The sequence below is a fragment of the Amblyomma maculatum genome, unplaced genomic scaffold, assembly GCF_055883805.1.
Source record: "Amblyomma maculatum isolate TAMU_Amacu unplaced genomic scaffold, ASM5588380v1 scaffold_19, whole genome shotgun sequence".
Taxonomy (NCBI): domain Eukaryota; kingdom Metazoa; phylum Arthropoda; class Arachnida; order Ixodida; family Ixodidae; genus Amblyomma; species Amblyomma maculatum.
Window position 1 is genome coordinate 8,414,580 of NW_028146744.1, and position 25,260 is coordinate 8,439,839.

The 25,260-nt window shown below is 44.3% G+C and overlaps 1 protein-coding gene across 1 annotated transcript in view; it reads right to left on the reverse strand.

Moving 5' to 3' along the window:
* Positions 1–21,117, reverse strand: part of LOC146171639 (solute carrier family 22 member 4-like) — a 156,191-nt gene extending 135,074 nt beyond the window's left edge. The window contains exon 1 of the mRNA XM_084586465.1: positions 21,014–21,117. The gene's annotated coding sequence lies outside the window, so the exon portion shown is untranslated. The remainder of the gene's footprint in view (positions 1–21,013) is intronic.
* Between the last annotated feature and the right edge of the window lie 4,143 nt (positions 21,118–25,260).

Genomic DNA, 25,260 nt, shown 5'->3' on the forward strand with positions numbered 1-25,260 from the left:
TCAGTGCGCCTTTGTGGAGATTTTAAAGCCACACTAAATCCTGTTTGTGAGATTGAGCAATACCCGCTTCCAGTTATTGACATGTTTGCCAATTTAGCGGGAGGAGAACGGTTCAGATCTGCGAGATGCCTATAGCCAGGTCGCGTTGGACGAAGAGTCGCGGAAACTGGCCGTCATCAACACTCAAAAAGGGCTATACTGCTACAATCGGCTACCATTTGGAATCTCTTCGGCGCCAGTAATCTTTCAGCGGAAAATTGAATCCGTGCTCCAAGGGTTACCCGGCGTGCAGGTCTATCTTGACGATGTGCTGATAGCTGACAAGAGCCAAGATGACTCAAACTTGAAAGCAGTACTGCAACACTTCAGGGAAAATGGCATTAAGCTGCGCGCTGACAAATGTCGCTTCGCCGAGCAAGCAGTAACATATCTTGGTCACCGCATTGATAAGGACGGATTGCACCAAGTTGAAAAGAACATCGATGCTATCAGACTAACCCCTTCTACGCGTAATTTTAGAGTTGCGTGCTTTTGTTGGGTTTATCACGTTCTACCATAAGTTTCTCCCTAACCTGTCCACCTTATTTGCTCCTTTGTACAAGATACTGACGAAAGGAGCCAGGTGGGTGTGGAGCGGTAGAGAACAAACAGCATTCGAGCTGGCGAAAAAGGCCCTTTGCGCAGCCCCTGTGTTGACATATTTCAATCCGAAGCTCGAACTACTTTTGAAATGCGACGCCTCGTCTCACAGGGTGGGAGCGCCACTGTTCCATCGGATTAATGGAGAAGTCAGGCCCATTGGATTTCGCTCCTGCACCTTAACCTCAGCCGAAACGAAGTATTTTCAGATAGAACGGGAAGCGTTGGCGTTTCACGTTTCCGTGACTGCCTCCTTGGTAGAAAGTTCACCCTGGTGACGGATCATCGGCCTTCTCCGAATGGATTGTCAGACCCCCGTCATGGCCGCCGCGAGAATACAAAGATGGGCTCTTCTGCTGGGAGCGTACAAATACAAGCTGCTATGCAAATCCGGTAAAATGATGGTTAACGCGAACACCCTAAGCCGTTTACCTCGAACATTGCTGGAAACGGAGACTGCATCGGAAGGCGACGCAGAGTTTGTCCTCGCCATGTACCAGTGGGACCAGTCGGCCATCACTATAGAGGAACTGCGGTCCCTTACAGCAACGGACGAGGTACTAGCACTTGTCGGCAGGTACGTTCATGAGGATTGGTCCACCGCATGTTGCACCGGTAAGACTGAGATGTTGCATTACTACAAAAAGCGACATGAGGTATCTGTTCAGGATAGCCTTCTACTATGGGGACATCGTGTAATAGTCCCCAAACAGGCACGCGGTAGACTGCTGATGATATCGCACGGAGCCCATTAGGGCGTCTGCACCATGAAGAAGGTCGTGGTCCAACTTTCGGTGGCCGGAGATCGAACGGGACATTAGCCAAATTGCTTATGAATCCAAGAAACTGTGTCCAGGCTTTACCAATGCCTCCAGCCCGTTAGCCAGTATTGGCCAGCTACCGAGGAAAAGTGGTTCCGATTGCATTTAGATTTCGCTGGAGCTATCAGGGACAAAATGTTGCTGATCGTGGTAGATTCCTACAGCAAATGAATCGAGGCCATTCTGCTCGCGGGCAACGTCAAGCAGCACGGTAAAGGTCCTGCGTACGCTCTTCAGCCAGTTCGGACTACCACGCACTGGAGTAACTGATAACGGCATGCCCTTTACAGGGTCGGATTTCGCCGAATTCATGAACAGAAACGGCATTGCCCACATTCGAACACCGCCCTACCACCCACAAAGCAATGGGCTCGCAGAACGTGCAGTCAGAACGGTTAAGGGTGGGTTCAAGAAGATGCCTGGAGCGGATCTCTCAACTGCACTCGCACGAGTTTTGTGTCGCTACAGGAATGCCCCAAGGCAGTCGAGCCTGTCACCTTCGGAAGTACTGTTAGGTTATCGACTACGCACCAGACTTGACATGTGTTTTCCTCTCAAGAAGAAACCAGTCCAGAGCAGAACAGCTACTCCAACTTCGGACGACGCCAGCTGGGGTGTCGCTCCGGGGGACCCGGTATTAGTTCGTAACTACGGCGTTTGACAGGTGGACACCTGGAAAGGTGCAGTCGACAACAGGCGCTCGACTAGTCACCGTCAAGAAGGAAGACAAAGTGGTGGTTCGTCGTCATGTTGATCAAATACGCAAGCGCTACATCGAGGGATCCACACTCACGGGTGCAGACAGTCCAGCAGCATAACCAGTGGACCATCCGCTGGCTATACGGAACAACGCACCTATATCAGCACCCGCTGATCCTGCTCCCCAGGAGGCACAGCTTCGCAGGTCAACCCGGGTCAAGAAACCTTTGCATCGCTATGGGTATTAGGAGGAAGGTATGCTGCTGGTAGCAGAAGCAATAAATCGCCACGATGAACCGGCGAAGGCACCGATCTTTTCATTTTTTTTCCTTCTTTCCCTCGCCCCTCTGGTTATTACATTCTCTTTGATCCGGAAATCAACCGGCATTCTTTGGCCTGGCTATGCTGTCTGATGCATCACCCGGTGTGTCCACCGAACACGCCTACACTACATTGCACAATTTTGTCGGCTATAAAGAAAGAGTTTTGCTCCAAAGTGAAGGAAACACCTTGGTTGTTATGCGGGGTGTCTCAGTCTAGGGTTGCGGAATAATTAAAACCACATAGCGTTGTGTTGACATCGAAAAGCGGATGGGCGCCTCATGCATAAAAATAAAATGCGGGATGTACCCTGGACCATGGGACCTGGGACCGAAAGCCATACCCATTGAGTTACCATGATAAGTCAAACATGCGATATGAGGGGCCCCTCCAGAAGGTAGCTGCGGAAAAGAAAACGTAGTACGAGACCAGGGTCTCATACTACGCTTAATTCACTAATTAATGTTTTAACTATTGAATTGATGAGGCGAGGACACCAGTGCGGGAGCGCGGTGATATGGCTCGTGGCCTCTGCTCTGAAAAGAGTACATCGGCTCTCCGGTGGTAACAGCATGACAGGAAAATAATTGATGACTGGTAAATAACTATCATTCACTATCTAAACCGAAGTTTCTTGTTTACGGGTCAGAAGTTTACGCATTTTAGCTCGCACGCAACTCGCATGACAAGTCCTTCCGAGCCTCTTCAATTGAACGGAGAAAATTGATGCCGCATCGCCTTGTCCGCGGCTTCGAACTCCCCTTTGGCGCTTAATACTATATCAAGCTTGGTGAATGAAAAAAGTTTATTAGTGGGTTTTAGTTACGTAGCTCTTTAATTACAAGATATCTTTAATACGGTTATGTATGCCGCGGCTGCGAATTTGTTCCTGAAAAAATATTTTATCTTTTTCGAGCCCAATGTCTTTAGGAATCTTGGAGAATTTTCCTTGAATGGCCGGTACTTTGGCGGCAGGCAACACCATTTTGCGCTTCGGCATGCCGCCAACAGTGCCGCCTCCTTTTCTTTTCCCCTGCACCCATGCGGAGCCTAAGGTTATAGCGAATAATTATGGTAAATCGCTCTTCGCATTAATGACATGAATACGCCACAACATTCATTCGTTGCGCAAGGGCACAAAGCAAGTTGACTGCATGAAAGGTCTTGACACGGCGGCTCTGCTCGCGAGGCGTGCTTGCATTAGTACCGGTTCCATGAAAACCTTGCTCGATCCTTTCAAATCCAGCTCACGATGAAGAACACTATTATATTATTATTACATTATTCTATAACTCATGTACTGCAGCCTGTTATGGCTGTTGGTGTATGTGATCAATCGCTTTATTGCAGCAATGATAGTCGGCTGTCATCTCGAAGCACACATTTACACTTTGAACCCAATACATGACAAGCAAGGGGGGGGGGGGGGGGGGGGGTTGTAATGGAAGTGATACTTAAACTGACACTGCAAGTGTTCCTAGTGTTTGCATCGACTGTCGTGTGCGGCCCTTTAAGCGGAGCAGCAACCAGATAGGTGGGTCTGAATTTAGTCACTCTAAAGAAGCATTTTCTGGTCTTAAGATGACCAACGGGCAGGCGTTGATGAATCTATTAAAACTTGCGATAACTGCCCCTAGTAGGTGACATATACTCAAGAACCCCGGTAACAATTTATAAAATGAACTTTTCTCCGTTAAAACTCATTTGTCGGTTCGCGCTGTTGATTTTTGCTTGCTGTCTTGGAGAGTGCGAACATTGGTAATATTTGGCCTTAAGGGTGTTATAAAGCGTCCGCTACAAGGCTGACTGTTCATCCAAATTTAACGGAACCTATTCCAATTAAATCGTGTGTTCGAAAGGGATGACTGCTATCGCCTTTGTTCGCTTCAGAAACTGAGCCTTAATGTCTTAGTATCATCAAGACCTCAGATATTCAACGGTTTTCAGCATAGAAATGTCAAATTAACATCTTCGCTTATGCTGGTGACGTTGCATTTTCTGTTCTGACAAAAGCAGTGTACTTGATGCTTTGCGCGTAACTGAGTGGTTTTGTGAATGTTCGGGTGCTGCTCATAACCTTAATTTCGGTTGCCACAATGGGCTAGAAAGGAAAGCCTTCTAGCTGGCATCAGGTTCATGGGATTCTGAATATTTACTGTATTTGAGGGTTCTCATGCCTTAGTATCCTAATAGTAGGTCCCATTGAATTCTGAGATCTCACCAATTAGGGACAAACCATTTCATAAATGGGCAGACAAATGTCTCTGTTTAAACGAGCAAAGTTCACAATTTTTTGTGAGTTTCGAATCTCATCTATGCCGTTCAAGTGTTTTATTCAGAAACAAAAAAAAAGTTCAATATATGCATAAAATTTCGTGACATTCATGCGGCATTCGTAATAAGAACCTCTGCTTCAAAACACTTCGTTTCGCTCTTTTGAGTCTGGTGGAGTCCCTCTTCAGCGCTTGTTTTTCCGCCATATACATTTCAGGTTGTTCTTTAGTATACGACAAACTGTCTTTCCTTTGTAGCTGTTCTTAACAGACGATTATGTCATCATTTGCTGATTGTGCTCGCTTGCTGGTCATAGAAGTGTCTTAATGAAATCGCCGATGCATGCCATTTCATCATTGTTCGTTTTTTCTGAGCGCACATATCAAGAGAATAGATAATGAAAGTCTGGCTGAAATGCTATTGGCTGATTCCACGAAAGATCAAACTGCCTAGTTATTTGATATCTTTAATTTATTTTGTTTTTATATACATTGGGTGGGCGTAGTACTCTTTATGTCAACCGTGCAATAATGTTTGTCCTAACGTTAATATTAAGAGAGAAAAAAAATAAGAAGGATGTCAAGCTACAGGCAAACTTTTTGCACACATCGCTGTGTCCGGATTTTGCAATGATGTAACAAGTGGCGTCATTCAAGCTATGGTTAACATATTTTGTGCAGACAGACTACAGGTGAAAAAGAGTCGGTTAGACGTCATTCCACCATTCTGAGGAAGTTAATGCTTCCAACGAAAAATTCAAAATGTACACTTATGAGAAATTAGGCTTCGTTTAGGAATTATTTTCTCCGCGACTAGAAGTCGCAGCTTCTTCAAAATTTTCGAACCAATCTGCACTTGTGCAATACTCAAGCTAACTTTAATTCTTACAAATCAAGGGAAAGCTTAAAGAAACTAATCCCGAGCATTCATTTTTGACGGCACGAGTTATTTTCAAAAATCACTTATAAAAAATACATTTATAATTTTGCTCAGAATTCATTAACGAATGAGTTAAGCCGCAGGCAAGAAAGGATATGAAAAGATATGTTGCCTTATTTTGTTTTTTATCAAGTTATGGGAGATCAAACTTGTCACTTCTCCAGCATCGGCAAAAGCACCTCAAGGGAGAACGTAAAGCAGCTGCTACTCTGTCCACAGCTCTAATAAATACTCTGCCATATTTGAGGCATAGTCGAGGCCATGAGCAGATAATCAAAATATTATTTATTTTTTTTTGCGCTGCGGATGCTCAGAATTTTGACGTCCGAAACGAAATAAAATGAAAGCATATGCACAAAACAGTTTCAGTAAGAGAATTCAGACATTCTCTTATTGAAACTGTTTTGTGCTTTGCTTCGATTTCATTTTCTTTCGGACGTCAACATTCTGAGCACGAACTAGTTTCAATAGAGTTTCAATCTAAATGTGCCCGGGATATGCATTATGAAATTATGTATTCTTTTCTAAATGATTTTGATCTTCTTTCGACAGTAGAGTCTCAACACGACAAGATAATTCTTTCCGCTTGTTATTCTTGTAATTGAATGTATCTCCCTTGCTTTGGATCTAGAATTGTACTCCTGACAGCCGTTGATAATTTGAGCACGCTGTTTTGCACTTGTTTAGACCAGTCCATGTGTGTTCTGCCGCTGACTGCCAGTTTCAGAGGTTCTTGGGCCCCTGCCAATCTGTTAGTTGAACACTTCCAGGATGTCACTTTGCTTCTGGAAAAATAAAAACATTAATTGAAAAGAAATGTGAGCTGAGGTGTGTAAAGAATAATGGAACTGCGAAACCTAGTCGGAAGCGCGAAACAATTTCAAAATTATTGCATTGCCTTACTAGGTCAAATATCAATTCTTGTTGGGATCTGTAGCGCCTTGTGCACATAACTTTATGTGCATGAATGTATTCATGCAACGAGTCGCAAGTCTTTACACTCAGCTTTTTTCTGGCCAAGCATTTGTTGAAGTTTGTCCGCAAGCTCAAGGACCACTTGCACGTTCTTCAGCTTTTCTGACAAGGGACCGTTTCGTGATGCCTGCTGCCTGGTTGTTAAGGGATAACTGGTGTTTTAATAATGCGCAAATGCCATTGTAGTCTTCTTCCACATCCTGTTGCAGGGAACAGCACTTTACGGACGCGTAACTGTTTGGCCACACTCAGAGCATTCGATATTTGTTTGGAGATGCGTTGGGCAGCTCTTTGCTCACGCATGTGACATGGTTCTAAAGAAGGAGGTATTTGTTTTCGCACCGTCGCGGAATTTGCCAAGCGTGAGGCAGGCATGTGCCAGGTCAGATAAGACGAGTGCTGGATGCGCATTTTGGGTCTTAAATCCTGAAACCACAGCGTATAAAATGCTGGATAGTGGCTGTGCGCACTGATCATCGTGCAAAAGACCTACCGATGGAGCTCGGAGTCCCCTGAATTAGGCGGAAGTACCGACGACGTGGTCTGCTGCGATGTGAGGTTAGCCTAACATATTTAACCCGCGAAAGGCATGAACACAAGAAGTACATGGTACCGCTGGTTCAATATAGATTCACACCAACTGGCCCAAATGGTGACCATGTTGAGGTTAGCCTATCAAACCGGTTGGGTACTGCTTTCGGTTTAAGTTGTCTAGGCTATCGAGTTTGCGTGGCTACACCTGCGAACAAATCTAGAGCCGAAAGCAGCATGTATGAATACACAAAACACTACTCCGTTTCGGAGTAACACACAGCTATATAAGTACACGTATGAAGAGGAAGGAGTGGCATCAGTATACGCATTTTGCATGATAATGTCAAATATTTTCACATTGGATACTTCTTATGTTGTTCTTAAATCTACTGCCCATAAAGCGACCAAACGCTGTCTTCAATGGTTGAATGGGGAAAGAGAACTATGTATTGGAAAGTGTGTTAACATGCGTTTGCAATCGCTTACACTTCCAAGTGGATTTTATAGTGGATGCTTTAGAAATAATATGCCTTTGAAATCGCGTATTATATTCTCATGTTCACGGCTTTTATGACAGCATAGGTTCACAGCAACCCAGAAAGGTAAACGTTTCTGTGCATGAATAATTAGGGACCCTTCCCTCCTCTATTATTTCATTCGGCGACAGCAGCACCGCTTCATCGCGCTTAAGTCACAGGCTGATGCTACCTGTAAAAAATTAATTAGTTTATACCGTCCACTGGGGAAAAATGTGTGTCCTGGCAATTACGGGAAATTTAAAGCAAAGGGTAGAGTAGCAGCTGCTTTTGCCGATGATGATGTAGTGACAAGTTTGAGTTCTCGTAACATAATCAGGAACATGACGTTTCCTATCATTTCTTGCCTACGTCTTGAACACTGTGTGTAGAATTGTGAGGAAAATTAGAAATGAGGATATTTTTTTAACTGATTTTTGATAAAAACTCAGTCAAAAATGCAATATTTGACACAAGATCCCAAATACTTTCTCTTGATTTAGAAGAATTAAACTTAAGGAGCTGGATTATACACAAGTGCCCATTAGTTCGGAAAACTTGAAGACGAAGCTGCAGCTTCTTGTTGTGGAGAAAGTAATTCATAAACAAGGCCTAAATTCTCATAAGTGTACTTTTTGAAATTCTCTTGGAAATATTATCTTTCTGAGAATGGCGGAAAGACACCTAACTTACTATTCGGAAAGACACCTAACTTACTATTTAGCACCTTTAGTTTGACTGCACAAAATGTATTAACCATACCTTGAATTACTCCACTTGTTTACGTCATTGCAAAATCCCGACGCAGCAATGTGTGCAAAAAGTCTGCCTGTGGCGTGACATTGTATTTTTTCTCCGTTAATATTAACGTAAGGAGAAAAATATTTGCACAGTTTATATATTGAATTCTAAGCGTGCATTATATCCAAAAACAAAACAAAAATAAAAATATAAAACAATAAGGCAGTTTGATCTCTCGTGAAATCACCCTGTTTCTGATACCATCGTACAGGCAGTCATGCCCCCTTCTTCATTAAGACGTAATATTAAGCAAGTGCAAAGGGTACTTGTTCAATCGGCCTCAAAGACACGTTCTATAATTCCCGCACCTACATTAGCTGTTAAAATATGGCTTCGGACCGAAACGCTATAAACTGTCATGGTCAGTAAACTGCTGTTTGTGTCAGCAGACAGATTTTATTGATGCTTGCGTTGTTTTTGTCATGATGACGCTTTTTCTTTAATTTCATGAATGCATTTTCAAAAGGTGAATTGAGATCTGACTATAAGGAGTACGGGTGAAAATTCCTTTTGGCTTCGTGGGACTCTTTGACATGAGCCGCGTAATAGACCGACACGCAGAGCTGCGACGGCCTTCAAACTCTCAATTCGGGTAAGTGTGCACCAAAATTAAAGAGAAGGTATAGTTGCTTTATCGGCACGTCTTCAGCGTATTTCACACAATACTGATCTCCTCCCAACAATATTTCGCCATTAGAACGATCGAAAGGGCGAATCATTCTTGTTCATAATAAATATCACGAGCATATGAAAGGTATCTTAAACGCAGGAGGTTGTTGCGCTGATCCATTCCTTCCACTTGTCTCAAAATCTATAGCGGACTTACCACTGCTAGAATAAATTTTGGTTATAGAGAGGTTTGAATTGTTGTCGTGTTTATAGGGTCAAAGATGCCAGAAACGACTCAGGCTATTGGGGACGCGTAGGTGAGCGCTCCAGAAATATTGGACTGGGACTGCGTTGGGTTCGTTAACGTGCACTGATGTGGCACAGAACACGGACGCTTTGCGTTTGGCTTGACCTCTACCAAAAAGCGGCCACCTGTACCCGGAATCAAGCCAGTTAAAATGAAAACACAAACGTTTCAAGTGCAGGCTCCTATATATATATATATCTATACATGTATGCCCTTAAAAACATCTGTGATGTTAATTGACTTCAAAATCCGGTTTAGGTATATCCTAATTTGATATACTATAATAGGCGTGCTGCAATGTTCTGTCGAACTTGGACTAATTTTTGTATGAGCCAGGTTTTAGCGCTTTTCTACAGTTGCATAGCCCACACAAAAGTTTGATGTGAGGAATAACAGGAGTAAAAAGTGAATTTATATTTCAGCGAATCATGTTCCTCTGATCATCTTATACTACCGTTTAGGACTCAACCTTGAATGTGTTGTGGCCCCTCTCTAGGCCTCTGTGTTTTTTAGAGGTAATTAGTCTATAAAATGCCCCCTTGCACATTTGGTACGCCATCAGCATTCTCCAATTTTCCCAGCGCTGCCATTTACCGGGCGTCGAGACTGTTGCCGCAGACGAATATTCGCATGCAGCAACAGTCTCGAAAGGTGTTATTAATATAACGGCAGCTCATATCATGCATTTGCGGAAGAACCCCGCTGTTGGAACTCCTTTGCTACAGATCGCACTTACACAGAATGGTGGGTGTAGATTTAAATGAATGTTCAGTTCTAAATTACAATGCTTTTTGTTTTTCCTGTCTGTCGCTCTCCGTGTTTCTTCATCAAAAGCTGCTTATTCATGCATGAAACCGACGACATCTACGCAGATATGCGGCCGATCGGGTGACTACAGACACGCGCAGGATTTCAGCCGCCAGATATATCCCCATTGTAAAGCACAATCAAGTTTAGAGTTGAGTGCATTGGACAGCTCCAATTTTAACTGCGTAAAAATTTGTTCTTTACTCTGTGATTTGTGGGGCGCCATGAATTCTTGATTTGGCTCTTGCGCTAGAAGAAAACTGCAGCAATTGAGATTCTTTTTTTTTTTAGCTTCATGAATCCCCACTCCTCATAAACTTGCCATGCAGACGCTTTAGGTCGCGTACATTTCTACACACCTGTCAAAAGGCATTTTATAATAATATGTAGCTTTGCGTTTGTGCAATAGTTAGAAAGTGTTCACATATTCGATGGCCTCCGCTGTCATGCAATCGCACTGCGCACGCAATATTATTCCTATCTCATTGATGGCACTAATTACGCGCTGTTTGTATAAACCATGAGATGCCTTTCCAGTTGCTATTTATGCGGGTGAACAGCAGTATCAGTGGCGAACCAGTTAAGAGCAGTGGGGGAAGCAGGACCCGTATTCCGAGCTTGCGTCGTTATTGAAGTGTCGCTATGTCGCGCGACCTTGAGTCATTTGATTGGTCGAAACGCCGGAACCGGGTGTTGCCACTAAGGAACCAGAAGAGGTGGCAACATCATGATCCACCAATCAAATGACTCGAGGTCACGTTATAAAGCGACACTTCGATAACGACGCAAACTCGGAATACGGACCCTGGTCTCATTTGGAGGACCACAAGATGAGCGCGCGCACCGGTCGAGATCGGCCATGGCGCACGGTCGCCGATGGCGCAGTCTGCGCGCAGCGCGGGTGAGGAGAGGCGCGTGCCAACCAGCGCATCGTGTGCCGACGGAGGCGGAGATAGGCTTGCAAAATAAGCATTTTTCACAGAATAAACAGGGTTGCTCATTTCTGTACATTTCGTGCCTCAGCGTACAAATAATACAGCTATATACACGTTTATGTGTGCTCTTAAAAGCAAGAAATTAAGATAAAGCGGTGCTCTGTGACCACTTAACGACGCTTCGGATCCAGAAAAAACTTGTCGTGAACATAGCTATCAGGGCGCGCGTGTGGGCAGGCCCTGAGGAATCAGGAAAGGTGTACACGGCATCGTTACTGTAAGGCGAGAGGCAGTATGAGGAATGGGAGGCGCAAGTGTAGGGTAGTCAAGAAAAGTGCGGAAGCGCCGATATCTATGTCCCCGCTGTCTATAGAGGGAAGGGTGCCATCTTCCCATGAAGACCCATCGACGCGTTCGTGCAAAACAACGATGAGTGCCCCAGACGCCGTGCGTACATAGAAAAAAAAAAAAAAAAGAATCGATGAGACGGCGGTTTCTCTTTGTCACCATTCACTCGGACGGGGCCGTATTGACTAGCTTTGACGACAGGAACTTAGGCAACAACCTCAACAATATCTACGGAACTAAATGCGGCCGCCCATAATGACAAACCACTCGCTGAATCAGGGTAACGACTACGCATGATGTTGCCGCCGCCAAAGCCCATGTATGCTTTCGGCGCACTCTAGGACGCCTTTTCGACAGTGGCACGAAGTACAGTCCCTTGATTCATGCCGACTGTGGCCAGAAGGCAGTCCGCTTCTGCAGAGCTGTGACCTAAAATTATTAAGCTAACTTCCGTTAGCGACGAGTGGTTAATGACCAGAAGGCGAGGGATGCCGTTCTTACGGCAACGTTCTTCATGAGGCATACAGGGAAGACACGCTTGGCGACATTGGATACGCGCAGGGACTGCTCTTTATTCTTTGTATTTACACGTCTAACTCTAGTTCGGTTACCAGCTCGTGCTAGTGCGCAGTTTTTGACCTCCGGAAACAGGACCACCTACGAGGATAGGGACGTAGTACTTGTTGTGTAAAGCTGACTCGGTTTTACGATCGCTGTTGCAGCAACAGAACGCTACGAGCTGGGCTTCAGCCAGTCTAACGCCATAAGCCGAAAACCACGGGTAAAGCTATGCTGCGTCACCCACGCGTGGATAAAAGGCAGCGCGCGCATGTAAGGAAGCTGTGAAATTCGATGCGGAGCAGACGACGCGGCTGCGAGCAGCGATCGTGCGTTTGCGGTTGTCTGCATGGATAGCGCTGGGTGGATGGATGACACCCAGTGACACTTGGATGGATAGATGTATGAAATGTAGCAGGGTCAGCGTCCCCATTGAAACAAGATGGTGGCAGCTGCGAGCATTTTCGGCTTTGTTTTCGCCACCAGTCCACCACACGCGGCATCCCAAAGCCGGAAAGAGAAAAAAGAACGAAATATCTAAGTCGAACTCATATTGCGTTATCGTTACCTCAGCACTGTTTTCACGTACACACAGCCTGCATGCCCCCTCGGCGCGATTTTAGAGACGGGCATATGCATGGCCATCACGGGATCAAAACGTCAAGGGGGCGCAAAAGTTCCGGAGCCACAAAGTCTGCATCTCAGTGGCATATCCTGACAATGAGGTGGCAATAAATGTATTAATGTTGTGAAACGCAAAACGGATCGTTTTATTCCATTTATAAAGATTTTGAATGCCTATTCCGTTTACATAGATGCTGAATTTGAGACTTCCTGGCTGCTGCTGTGGCTTGCGAACTTTTGATCGCCATGTACACCTAAAATACTCGCACTTCTCTTGGAATTTCTTTCTTTTCCCGCCTTAATGACCTAGAAAAGGGTATTACTCAAAAATATTACAAGCGAGACCACGCGAACAGGATGCGAGGGGTGGCGGTCGCTGGTCCAAAAGCTCGGGGGCCCACAGAAAAATGCTCCTAGTGCTTCGCTCAGGCCTCAGTGGGGTCTGGCACTGCAGTCGGCATTAAACAAAGCACAGATATGCAAAACTGCCTTTTGTTCCCTTATTAGCTTAATATGTGCGCTGCACAGATGCATTCAATCCTTATGGCAAATTCGCTTATTTTTATGAGGCGTGTGAGCCCTCCACGGATCTTCTTTCATTTGTACATACCATGATCTTCTTCTTCCTCTTGTACATACCATCATCGTCGTTCCGCGGCGCTGGCTCCGGCTTGGGTTCTGTCCATCGGAATAAAACGCCAGACACGGCATCCGTTGCCTTGCCGTCTCGACCTGGCCTTCTTCCACAGGCGCTTCTTCCTGCTTGCTGCACTCACACTGAGCGCTAGTGTCTTTGAATGAATTTGGCAAGGAGAGATCCTTGACAGGCTTACGGCGATGAAGCTTTATCTACGGCTTCAAGGCTATTTTTAACATTTCAACTCACTTCTTGGCAAGAAGCTCTGGAAATAACAGTTCTAGGTAAGCAACTGCAGCTAAATAATAATTTACAACCGAGCAACAGGACACTTTTGTACTATGTTTGTTATGAACATTGGAAGTGAGAAAACTGCGTTATAATATTGTTTCCCTGCTATTTAGATGCAAATATGGGCATAAAATCAAGTGACGCTTATACCTGTGGCTGCTTTTTGATTGACTTCTGGCTCCTTTTAAAACCTTCCCGACGGTAGCTCTGCTTATGGATGTTGTGTAATGAGATTCCTAATGTTAACACAAACATAAGGAGTCACTATAAGCGAAGGCTCTTAATTTGCAATGAAAAGGCTGTGTTTGTTGCCGATGTTTCTAATGCACGCATTTGAGGCTGCTCAAATGTTTCGTCTCCTGTGAGTGTCAGGACACATTCCGATTTTGAAACAATCATCGCTGACACGTTTAGAGTATATGCATTTTGTAGCGTGAAATTGGGCATACTGCCTGCAAAATAAGGCAAAAATAAATTCGTAAGTCGTCTATAACCCGATAATATATTGCAGAATCCTCCGCTAACGTGCTTAAAAATGAGATTACACCATCACGTCGAGATGGCCGGTTATGGCGAAATATACTTTAGAGGGTATCGATGTCCTATCGAAAGTAGACAACGCTATTGTTAAAGAAAGTTTCAAATACAGGCAATCTGACAAAATATGTGCTTGAAAGAAGTATTTTGGACTTGGAGAATAAATGAGCCTTTCTTCAATGAGAGACGTGCCTGTAATGGGTCGCGTTACCATTACAACAAGAGAAAACTCCCAAGTAATAGTTGTGAATGCGTTAAGGCGCAAAAGTTGTCTTCCCGTTTAGTTAGAAGATCAGGTAAGACAGATTGACACGAGAGGCAAATTCATTACGAACATTGTTAGCTCATCCCTTCGCTACTGAAAGAGAGAAGCTAAAGTTAAATTTTACAGATACATAGATCATCACTGATTTTCTTCAAAATGTTTCACTTGTTTAGCGTCGCATCTCTCATTAGCCGAGGAGTCAAAGGCAGTGCAGGGACGTTATCACAAGACAGCCGAGCTACGTTCTATTCTTTCCATAAGAATTGTTGCTCTGTTTCTACCCCATAATCGTTCCCACTACAGATGTCAACACTTCTCTTTTTGCTACGCGAAGTTTAAAGTGCACAATTTCACCCATGTTATACTTCATGTTTCTACTATTCCTGCCACGGTGGTCGAGAAGGCGGCTGATCCGATGATACTAATCTGGTCGCATTTGAATCGACCGTTCTATGCTGTGTACTTTACCTAGCACCATTTCGCCTAGCCTCACTGTCATGTCAGTCTGCAATAACTGCGTTTACCAAGTCTTCCTCTTCGTCTCCATATTTGCATCCCAAAACCTTTTTAATCCTAGCAGTTTACATCGAAAATCTCCGACATGAAACGATGATTCTCATGATTAGCCCGCATCTCCCGCGTGTCGACACAAAAACTGCCTGATCATTTGTACCATCGGCACTTCGTTCATGAAAAGCACAAAATTTGACGCAAACTCAAAGCTGCAAAAACGTAGCCACGACAAAACAAAAAGAAATGGAGCTAACCTCCAAGTTTTCATAGATGTGAGACCCCGCAAAAGTGGAGGCAACAGTGACCTGCGATCTAAGCTGTACGAACACTTAACTGGCGCACGCGAGAGCAGTTTTCTTTATATGTTTGTTTGTGCGAAGTTGGTCCCTAATTAGCGAACGTCTTTTGCATATCCATAAGTATGTTTCTGTGAGGGTCTTCATTCCCGAGTCGGGCGATATGCTCGTTCTCAACGGACGGTTTCTAATAAAGAAAATTTCTACACGTACGCATGTCAGTTGGGGCTTTACTAGTCAGGGCTGCTTGTCTCCCTTCTTTGGATGTGCGCCCAGAAATGGTTTCGGGTTTAACGTCCCGAAGCGACTATGAGAGACTCCGGACCACCTGGGGTTCTCGCACAGCTCATGGGAACCTTGCTTTTCGCTCCCATCGAAAAGCGGCTGCCTCGGCCGGGATTCGACCCCGCATCCTTGGGCGCAGTCGTCAAGCGCCCTAACAACGTAGTCTATATAGAAGAGAGACCGACGAGGAATAATGTTTCAGGACTGAATGGGCGTACGCACGAATGCGTTAGTGAAATGTGCCAACTTGTACTTTAGTTGTGTAAATAGGCTTTTTCACTTGTGCGTCCTTTATTTATTATTCTCTAACGTTCAGGTGACTATGAGCTACGTGTCCGTGTGTACAAGATGCGAACTCATCGAAAATTCATGAGACCGTTGCTGGGAGAAAGGTTGACGTACGAACATGAAAATAAGGTAGAGATACGTGAAGAAGAAAAATTCCCCGAGGATGGGCGTAATGTCCGCAAAAGGTCGCGTTTCTATCCTCCGGCGACGAGAGAAGCGTAGCGAATTAACCCGCTTACCAGCTATACGTAACAATGTAGCTTTCTCTACTGTCTAGCTGTACATATAAATAAATATAAATACAATTGGATGTCAGGTTCTTGTTTACTCTTGAAACGTAATTTCATGTGAAGATGCAGTCTTCACATGTGAATTTCATGTAATACGGGTGGGTCGTGACCTCCCTTTTGAGCCTTGTGAGATCTGCCTTGAAAGGGTATCTGGGTCAGCTGGAAATGAAAATAATTGAAAGGAGATTTTCAAAAAGACCAGGCCAGTTTTGAAGCAGCAGCTGAGCGAAAGAAACATATTCCGCATAAAGTTTTCGTCAATGACCGGTCGAATTTTATGCGCAGAGCGATGGAATTCGAAGCAAATATTTATTGAAGGAAACGTTTCGATGGGACATATAAGCCTCAAAACATTTTTGTTCGTAATTTGCATTACAATGGAAAGCACAGTTCTGAACGGTCTGAGAGCCAGAGAAGTTGTAATTTAAGATATAAAAAGCGCCTACGCATGAAACTGCGGGACTATAAGACTATAGAACGCGGCTAAAAGCAGTTAGTCGCTTTATATAATTTAGCACAAATGATATCCAGCGACTCAAAAGGAAGAAGAACATCGTGTGGAAGAAGTATACGCATAGGCGCAGCATGGCTTTCAAGACTCTGTCATTCACTCTCTGGTGGTTCATTATTCGTGGAGTCAAGTGCACCCTCATCGTTATAATAAACTAAAATCGGGTAACGAACGTTTAGGCGACCGCAGGGAAAGTCGAGCATCATTCACTATTTCATTCGGCACACCTGAGTGCACAGGTATCTGCCCTTGATATTGGGCCCAGATAGGTGTTGATATCGCGCGCCAAAAATGCTCCCCTGTATGTCGCTGCTATTTCTTGTGCCAGGAGTTGTTTACCTTCTGCAGGTGGAAAGCTTCACGCGCTGCGGCTGATACACAACAGGTTTACTATACGGTAACATTACATTCTTCTGCTGTACCTAAGAAATACATTAGTCTCCCATACTGCCGGGCATATAGTTTTAATATAACTACAAACAAAAAAGTACAATAGCTAAAAATATTGTTAAATGATTTTAGTTAACCTGCAGAGTCATCGCTATGTGTCTGACTGACCTCATCTTGTGAAGGCAAGAATTCCGCCAATCGTTCATTTTTCCACAACCTATGAGAGCATTGTTTTAATAACCGAATAAATCGCGGAAGGCATTACAGAAGAGCGAAAACTTCAGCTCCATTTTTTAATCAGGTGCTTTTGACTCGGCATACTAGCGCGTCAGGTTGCAGAGAATCCACAGAGGCCAGACTCAACCATCCATGCAAGTATGCCGAGTGTGTTAGACCCGCGACAAAGAAGAAATAATTAATTACAAATTAATGGAGCGCTGGTGCAAATGATGCACTTGAATTTGGGACAATAGTGGACGCGGTGCGAAAAACACGAAAACGACGCTGGAGTACAAGGTTCAAAAAACAAACTAAATAATCACAATGCCGAAAACAAGATAAGCAAACAACCGCTGTTTAAAAGTCGTCTCGCGCATCCAAGAATTGGCTGAACGAATAGTCAATAGTGCATGTTCAAACTTCTAGAACACGACCTCCAGTTTACGGATGGTCTCCTCCGACGCTGCGCAATTAGCAGCCGCGATCGGTCTCGGCGCGTTCAGCGTCGTAACGCGATCCATTTCTGTGGCGAGACAGCATGCTGCCTCCGAAACTGGGTGAAGAGGTCATGGCTCGCTACTATCAGCTCTATAACCAACACAGATGCAGAGCTTTACGTTTTCGTCCGTAATGGTCATAAAGGTAAGACAGCCATTTTGGCCATTCCCTGCTGCGTGCTCCTAGCGGAGATCATATCTTTCAGCAAGCTGTAGGTACGTGGGCTTCAGCCTTTGATGATTTGTTCTTTCGGAGTAATGTTCATCACGTAGAAATATTCACACAAGTAGTGAATAATCATGCGAATATTCCTATTCAGTTCGACTCTTTGATTCGTACTCGCCTATGTTTGTAGCTGCACTATTCTATTTGATTCGTTTTCAAAAAGTACAGTTCGCACTCCCCGAATAACAGAGCCTTTCTCCAAAAAGGGTATCTATGACTCGGCGGAGTTTCCGTCACTGAGTGCTGTATTGAGATTGGGACGTGCCATTTGTTAGGAATTGCATCACATTGACCATCTCGATGGCGGCCTCAATGAGGGGAGGGATGGAGGTAATCGAATATCTTCTAATTTTGGTTCTCGGCCAAGATTATTCGCCTGCTAAATATTTTCAATCTGCTGCTTCGTGGCCCAACGTGTTATTTTAACGAGCCATCTTTACCAGCTCTTAAGGCATATTCTGGTGTTTTCTTTTGCTCTTGTCGGTACATTGTCGAGTGTGCTGACAAGGAGGCTGTTCCTATCAAGAAATAAACTGTTTTCGGCTGAGTGGGGCTGTGGTTGTGATATCTACTTCTTTTCTTATCCAGAATCGCAGCGTTATGAGTTCAGATACCAAAATTTAAAAAAGTGCATGGGATCGGGCTAAATAGAACATATCTTGAGAAATACGTGCGCTACTTGGGTTTACAAAGAGAGGGCTAAAATATGACTCAAACGTTTTGTGCTAAGATGTTTGTGTCAAATTTCATCAATGTCTTTGTAAACCCAAGCAGCGCACGTATTTCTCAAGGAGAAATTTTAGTTGTGCGTTCTGTCTTTGTAATGCTGAATAGGGCTGGAGAAAACATGGGCAGTCACGTAGATGGCGCGAGGAAACGGTAGTTCATTATTAAATTTTGTTTTTTCAGTCATCCCCTTCCGGGTTTTCTTTTTTTATTTCTACCGTCGAGCAATGACAGTGATATGACGGACGACTCGAGGTCACATGAATCACGCGAAAACTGCACTTGGTCGCTGCTCTGTTAAGCGCGTTTCGCAGCTACTCCTGCAAAAACCTATCGCATAGTTGCATTAAAAATATGAATAAGCAGCGAATATATCCCAGCTTATGATTCACATGACCTCTACTCGCCCGTGAAGGCACTGTTGTCACTGGGCGGTGGGAATCGAAAGCGGGAGAACATGAGAGAAGAAATTTCACCTGTAAGATTCTTTAGCTGTTTTAGATGGAACTCACGTCGCGAGACCACGGGACAGTCACATGCAGACCAACGAAAATAAAAACACGCACCCAAAGGTTTTGTTGTCTCCGGTCCTCTACGCCGTTTTCTGCTTAGCGGAGGAGAGTTTTTTGCAAGAATACCCGCTGCTGATATGGTGATTTTCTTCTGGCTGTAACTAAGGTAGTTTTGGTAGACATATAAGTTCCTTCTAATCTAGCTCTGAGAGATGCGCCACAGCTGCTCATTTGATGAGACGTCATGGCGCTTTATTGCTGATATGAACTATGGCATTACGTTAGCCACTTGCGAGGAAGGTAAACTCCCCCTGATCGAGATTCTCTCCATGTAAAGCCGAGGAATTGAATAATAAAGCAGTAAACTATCCGTTCCTTTCTCCTACCCATACTGAGAACAGAAAATGTTTGTGGACATATAATTGATTCTTGGAACGATTCTTGGAGGGCTATGGAACGAAAAATGGTAGGGGTAACATTAAGAGATAGGAAGCGTGCAGAGTGGGTCAGAGAAATAACTCAAGTTACCGACATTCTAGTGGAAATTAAGAAGAAGAAATGGACATGGGCAGGACATGTAGTGCGAAGAGAGGATAACCGATGGTCGCTGAGGGTAACAAACTGGATTCCAAGGGAAGGAAAGCGTAGCAGGGGGCGGCAGAAAGTTAGGTGGGCGGATGAGGTTAAGAAGTTCGCAGGGGTCAAGTGGATGCAGCTAGCACAGAACCGAGTTAAGTGGAGAAATATGGGAGAGGCTTTCACCCTGCAGTGAGTATAATCAGGCTGATGATGATGATGATGATGATGATGATGATGAATTGATTCTTGAGATAAAGGATTGAAGAGAAGGTACAGGGAACGGGTGGAACTAGTTCAGATTGGCGCTTCAATCTGTTCGGACAGCGACTGACCACAGCCATGATATGCACACAAAGCTTTCCGCTGACTAACCTGCAAATAGCTTTGTGACACAGCGTTCTGCTCCCTTTGATCGGTGGGTTAAAGCACTACGAATTACGACTGACAATGCCATTGCGAAGCAGAGGGACTACAAACGACTCCCGACATGCATGGATGTCACTTTGTTATCAAGCGCAGGTGTTGCGCACGTCACAAAAAATTAAGTCACTGGCCAACTGCATTCTCATGGGAGAAAACGAGGAGAATACAAAAAAAAATGGCTTCCGTGCAAGCATACTGCAAAAACTCTGCCGATAATGGCAACGCCAGCGTTCTTGATCTTCCAAATATTTTTCACTCGCTGTAAAAGGCATAGCAAAAAAAAAGAAAAAGACCTGAGAAGTGGTGCTTTTCGATCTCAATTGGCAACTGTTCATCTTGCGTCGCCTCGGCTGGAACTATAGCATTCCAAAATGGGTCTAGAGGCGAGAAAATAACAGCTTCATGACAAACGTTAATACATACATATTGGTCGAAGAACAGAGCTTGTCATCACAACATTAGGGCCAGAAATATCGTTCGGTATGTTTTACACGACCAAACAAACAAACTAAGAGGTGCCCAGAAAATTTCGGGGGTGCTCTGACACCGAACCAATGGGGTAAAAGCAGTTGAAGCATCTTTCGGAGGTGCAGTATTTACAGTGCTCTCCACTAAGTCTGAAGAATAAAAGGTTGAAAACTTTAGGAATGTTTAGTTGTACCCTTTTTTGTTTTGACTCATTACTCATTTTGGTTGCTGGCATTACAGAGCGCAAGTGGTTGAACGTTGAGCCAGACTGCAATAATTTAGACGCTTCCAAGTCGGAGACTTTAGTCAGAGTGTAACGGTATGAAAATACAAGCAGCAATATGCCGAACGTACCTCCAGTGCTGATGGGAGGGAGAGGATGGCGCGCAGGCTTCCGTCCCCGTGCCGAATGCGAAGCTCGTGCGCACCGCCGCAAGGGAGGAAGAAGAGGGAAGGGGTACGACACGCACTTATCTACGCCAGCGCTAGGCAGCCGTCACCTGATCACAGGGAGACGCCGGAACGGACATGACGCAAGGGCTGCGTGCTAGGGTGGGAAGTTATGTGCAGCGCTCTCGTAGGCACGGCCGGCCTAGCACCGGAGATAGCGACAGTGGTAGCGTAAATCACACACAACAGTGACTATGATAACACAGTATTACAACCACTACTGGGATTACTAGTAGCACTTTCCTTAGCTGTATTAATACCATTATACTGTTTAAAACAATCAAGTAACCGTAATAAAAAAAGGAGGTGAGGAAAAGGGGCAGTTATTTTTCCTCTTCACTCGCCGAGACGGCTCAAAGGTGAAATTACTCTGGCACTGAATGCGGCGAAACGCAAAAATGTACCGGCACGTTAAAGAATTAAACCTTAGCCCCTTAATTAAACCCAGCCGTCAACCTAGCTCAACGTAATGAAGCAGCAGCAAGTGCGGCCTCGTGACTTCGCTATCAGCGAGTCATATACAGCTGGGGTAACCGTTTTGCACCGTGGCCAGCTGAATATCGCCGTCGTAAAGCGGCGACCCGTGCCGCTTTGCATGCTTGATTCTCATTTCGCCATTTTACAGCTCTGAAAACCGACCTAGTGGCCGCATTTTTATCCGGTCTTTAGCGCCAGGTGCGACTAGCAGGTGGAAGAGCACCCACCATATCTTAATAACATTTCCCATTTGATTAGGATAATCGCGTCAGATGTATGAAGGCTAGCATGGAAAGAGGAATCACCCTGAATTAGTTCCATATCAGGCCTACACTTGCAGTCAGAGGGAACCTGTTCTGGCGATCCTGCAACTTTTCAACTGCTCTTAGCCGCTTATTGCACGATTTTGCTCTGGCGTGGTTTAATCGGATTTCATGGCCCAAAACAACTTAGGCTTAAACCACGCCGTAGTGGAGGGCTTCAAATAACTTCATAGGTTTCTGTAACGCCCATTGTCACCGTACAGTACATTTGCGCGTCGCTATTCGACAACATCAAAATGTGACAACTGCGACCGAGGCCGAACCCGGGTCTTCTGGCTAAGTAGTCGAGCGCCTTCATTACTGAGACCCCGTGGCAGGGCGTGCCCACGTTCTAAAAAATAGAAATGTCATTGTGGCTTCTCTCCTATACTCAGTTTCACAAGTCACTTTCAGCTTCTTCGAGTTGAAAGTGACCCTATTCGTCACTCCAGATGGATTGCGAACCTGTGGGCCTGTCGACACAGGTAAATATTGTGGTGGAAACAAAATGAGTCACCTTGTATGGGCCAGATACCTTTTCTTGCCTTTCATAGTTCTCGACGCATCTAACACTTGTTAGGCATGGTTCCGACAGAGAGGACAGGTGGTGAGACAGGACACTGCCAGAGAGCTCGTAAGAATTAGGCGGTGTCGCTGTTTGCATACGCGAGTCCCCTTATAGGGTGGCTATAAATTCACTGTCGAGAAAGTCACTGAAACTAATGAATGCGTAGCGAAATGTTTCTGCTTTAGAAAAACAAAAATGCGCCACTGAACCGCAAGAGGTCGGTAGTGCGAACGGTATTTTCTTGAGATAATTGCTCACCATGTACAAGGTAAAATCAATCGTATTCAGCGAGCGGGATCTGAACATACAACATTTGTGCGTCGCGCTCAGTTGCTTACCAACTCAGAAACGGCGGTGGCTTTTCAAACTAAGGGGGTGTGTGCAACACGTTAACCCTGAGCGTCTTCATCAATGTCCGCAGATGTACCAAATTCTTTTTACTCCGCAAGTTCATGCCCCGTCGAGCGGCTGGGCTATAACGTGTCAATTTTATGCCATCAACACATTGGGAAGAGAAGGAGTGTGCCTCGGGACGAAACAGATATGAGGAAAACCAACAGTAACGGAAATGGGACAAAACACAGAAGAATAGATTTGTTATTTTTTTTTTTTAATAATTTGTTCTAATCAGTTGGAAAATACTCGCGTAAGTAGTTTTTATCCGAACGTTTAGTGAAGAGAAAATAACAGATTTTGACAAAGTAAATAAAAGTTACGCTTCCTTGTGTATTCCTCGTTTAACGTTACTGTCGCCTTTACTTCTTTGCCGTCATTAGCAGCTTTGTTTCCTCTCCTTCTCTGCAGGACTGTCTGCTATGAAAAGCGCTGCCAACTTCCCCACCTTGAATAGCAATGCACGCAATTATTTCTGCAGACTTTCTGCTGACAGCTGTTGGAAGGAGAGTGGTCGTTTGTCTGATTCCGAGAACGTGCAAACTTTGCGTCAAACGAGCGGCGGGACTCCGGGGTGAAGTAAAACGTACGAGAACCGGCTAAAAGGCACTTTCAAGAAATGAATGGGCTCCTCGTTCGCGCAGGTTTCATGAACGACCAAGACGCACACGAATTCACTCACATAAGCCATGAATAAAATTTCTTTTGGGATGCGGCGGTTAATAGTGGTTAGAAATGTCTTTCAAGGCCATGTCCTCCTATCGCTGCATTATGTTTTCATTACGAGTCACCTTAATTATTGCATATAATTGGCGGTAATACATTCTCATGTAATCTTGTTATGCATTTCTCATCTTCAAGGTCAAGCGCTTGGAATTACATCTTTCAGTCCCTTCACAGTTTATGCTTCACCTCTATACTCCGACCTAATCATTCTGCCGTTGAACTGCATTTTCAACCTGAGGTTAGGCTTTTTAATCTACCACGGTCGTGATGGTAATAATCGACTTCTCTGTTTTCCTGCATCGTTGATAGCAACAACAACCGATTATCTCAACACAACAATATATTACGGCCAAAAGTGAACAAAAATTACGAAAAATAGACTGCCTTCGTTTCTGCCATGATAGTCTGAAATTCGCTACCGCTAGCTATCGAAACATTTCACACGAAGACTACTTATTGTCAATTCATTCAGCTACTAGCTCATACTATGCAAGTGGTCATACTGTTATTTTCCCCAAATACTGTATTGTGCCTCCTCTTTCATAATAAATGCAGATATAATAAAAATATCTAAATATATGCATATTTTCATTGCCCATCAATATTCGAGATCCTTTGCCTTTTTTTTGCTCTTATGCTTTAATGTTTTTCTTTTTGTACGAGACGTTTTGCCACCGTTAACTATTGCATAATTTTGTCACGGCTCCTAATTGTACTATAGGCTCAAGTTTGATTTTATTCTTTCCATGTCCTCTGGCAAACTTGTATACTTATAGTCAAGTATTCCTGACGGGAGGCTCCCCAGACAGTTATACATCGGAAACTCCTATTGTACTAACTTTTCAATATGTATTATTGATTGTAATTTTCACCAGAATGCGCGAAGTAGCGATTAGGCAACATAGGAGCGATCTCGAAGCTCACATTTGTGAGCATCGCAAGTGCCCTAACGGTGCACAAGCTTAAAAAGCCTCATAACTGCTTATTGAGTGTTTATTTTTATTTTTGACAGAAACGTCCTGAAAGCGAAATGATTACATGTCCCATCGTCCATGGCACGAAATTCAGATCACGTATACCATGCATCAGACGACATCATAAATGATGGAACATAATCACTCTATCACTTATTACTCATGTATTACGAAACTCACCCCTTTACAAAGTGCTGCAATCTAAGGTGTACATTTTGTATAAACATAACGCATACCCATGAGCGAATGTCATAGCCGTCAATTGTACAATGTAGTATATATATTTTACGAAATAATGTAATGTAAAACATTGCACATTGAGGTTACTCCAAGATATAGTCATGACTCATGGTACAGCGTACCACTTTACAGAGTAACTTGGTGCTCACGCGTAAGCGTCTGTTTTAGGTGCCATGGGAAACGGCTTCAGTGTGGCACCAAATTTTAGGATAGTCTTGCTCCACTTTTGACGCCGGCAGTCTTTGTAACTTCACGAAAGTGACGTTTTATGCCGAGGAACGCCGCTCTGGATTAACTCCTTCTTTCGTGTTTTGCCTCAACCAGAGCGTAAGGTGGAAACTGAGGACATTTAGGTACGTAGATTTATTGCCTGGTGACACCCGAGCTTTGGGCATTCAAATTTTCTGCATGTGTGGTCAGAGTTCGGCATTTGAGACCAAAAACCTCGACCTTACCTCAACCTCAAAAAAG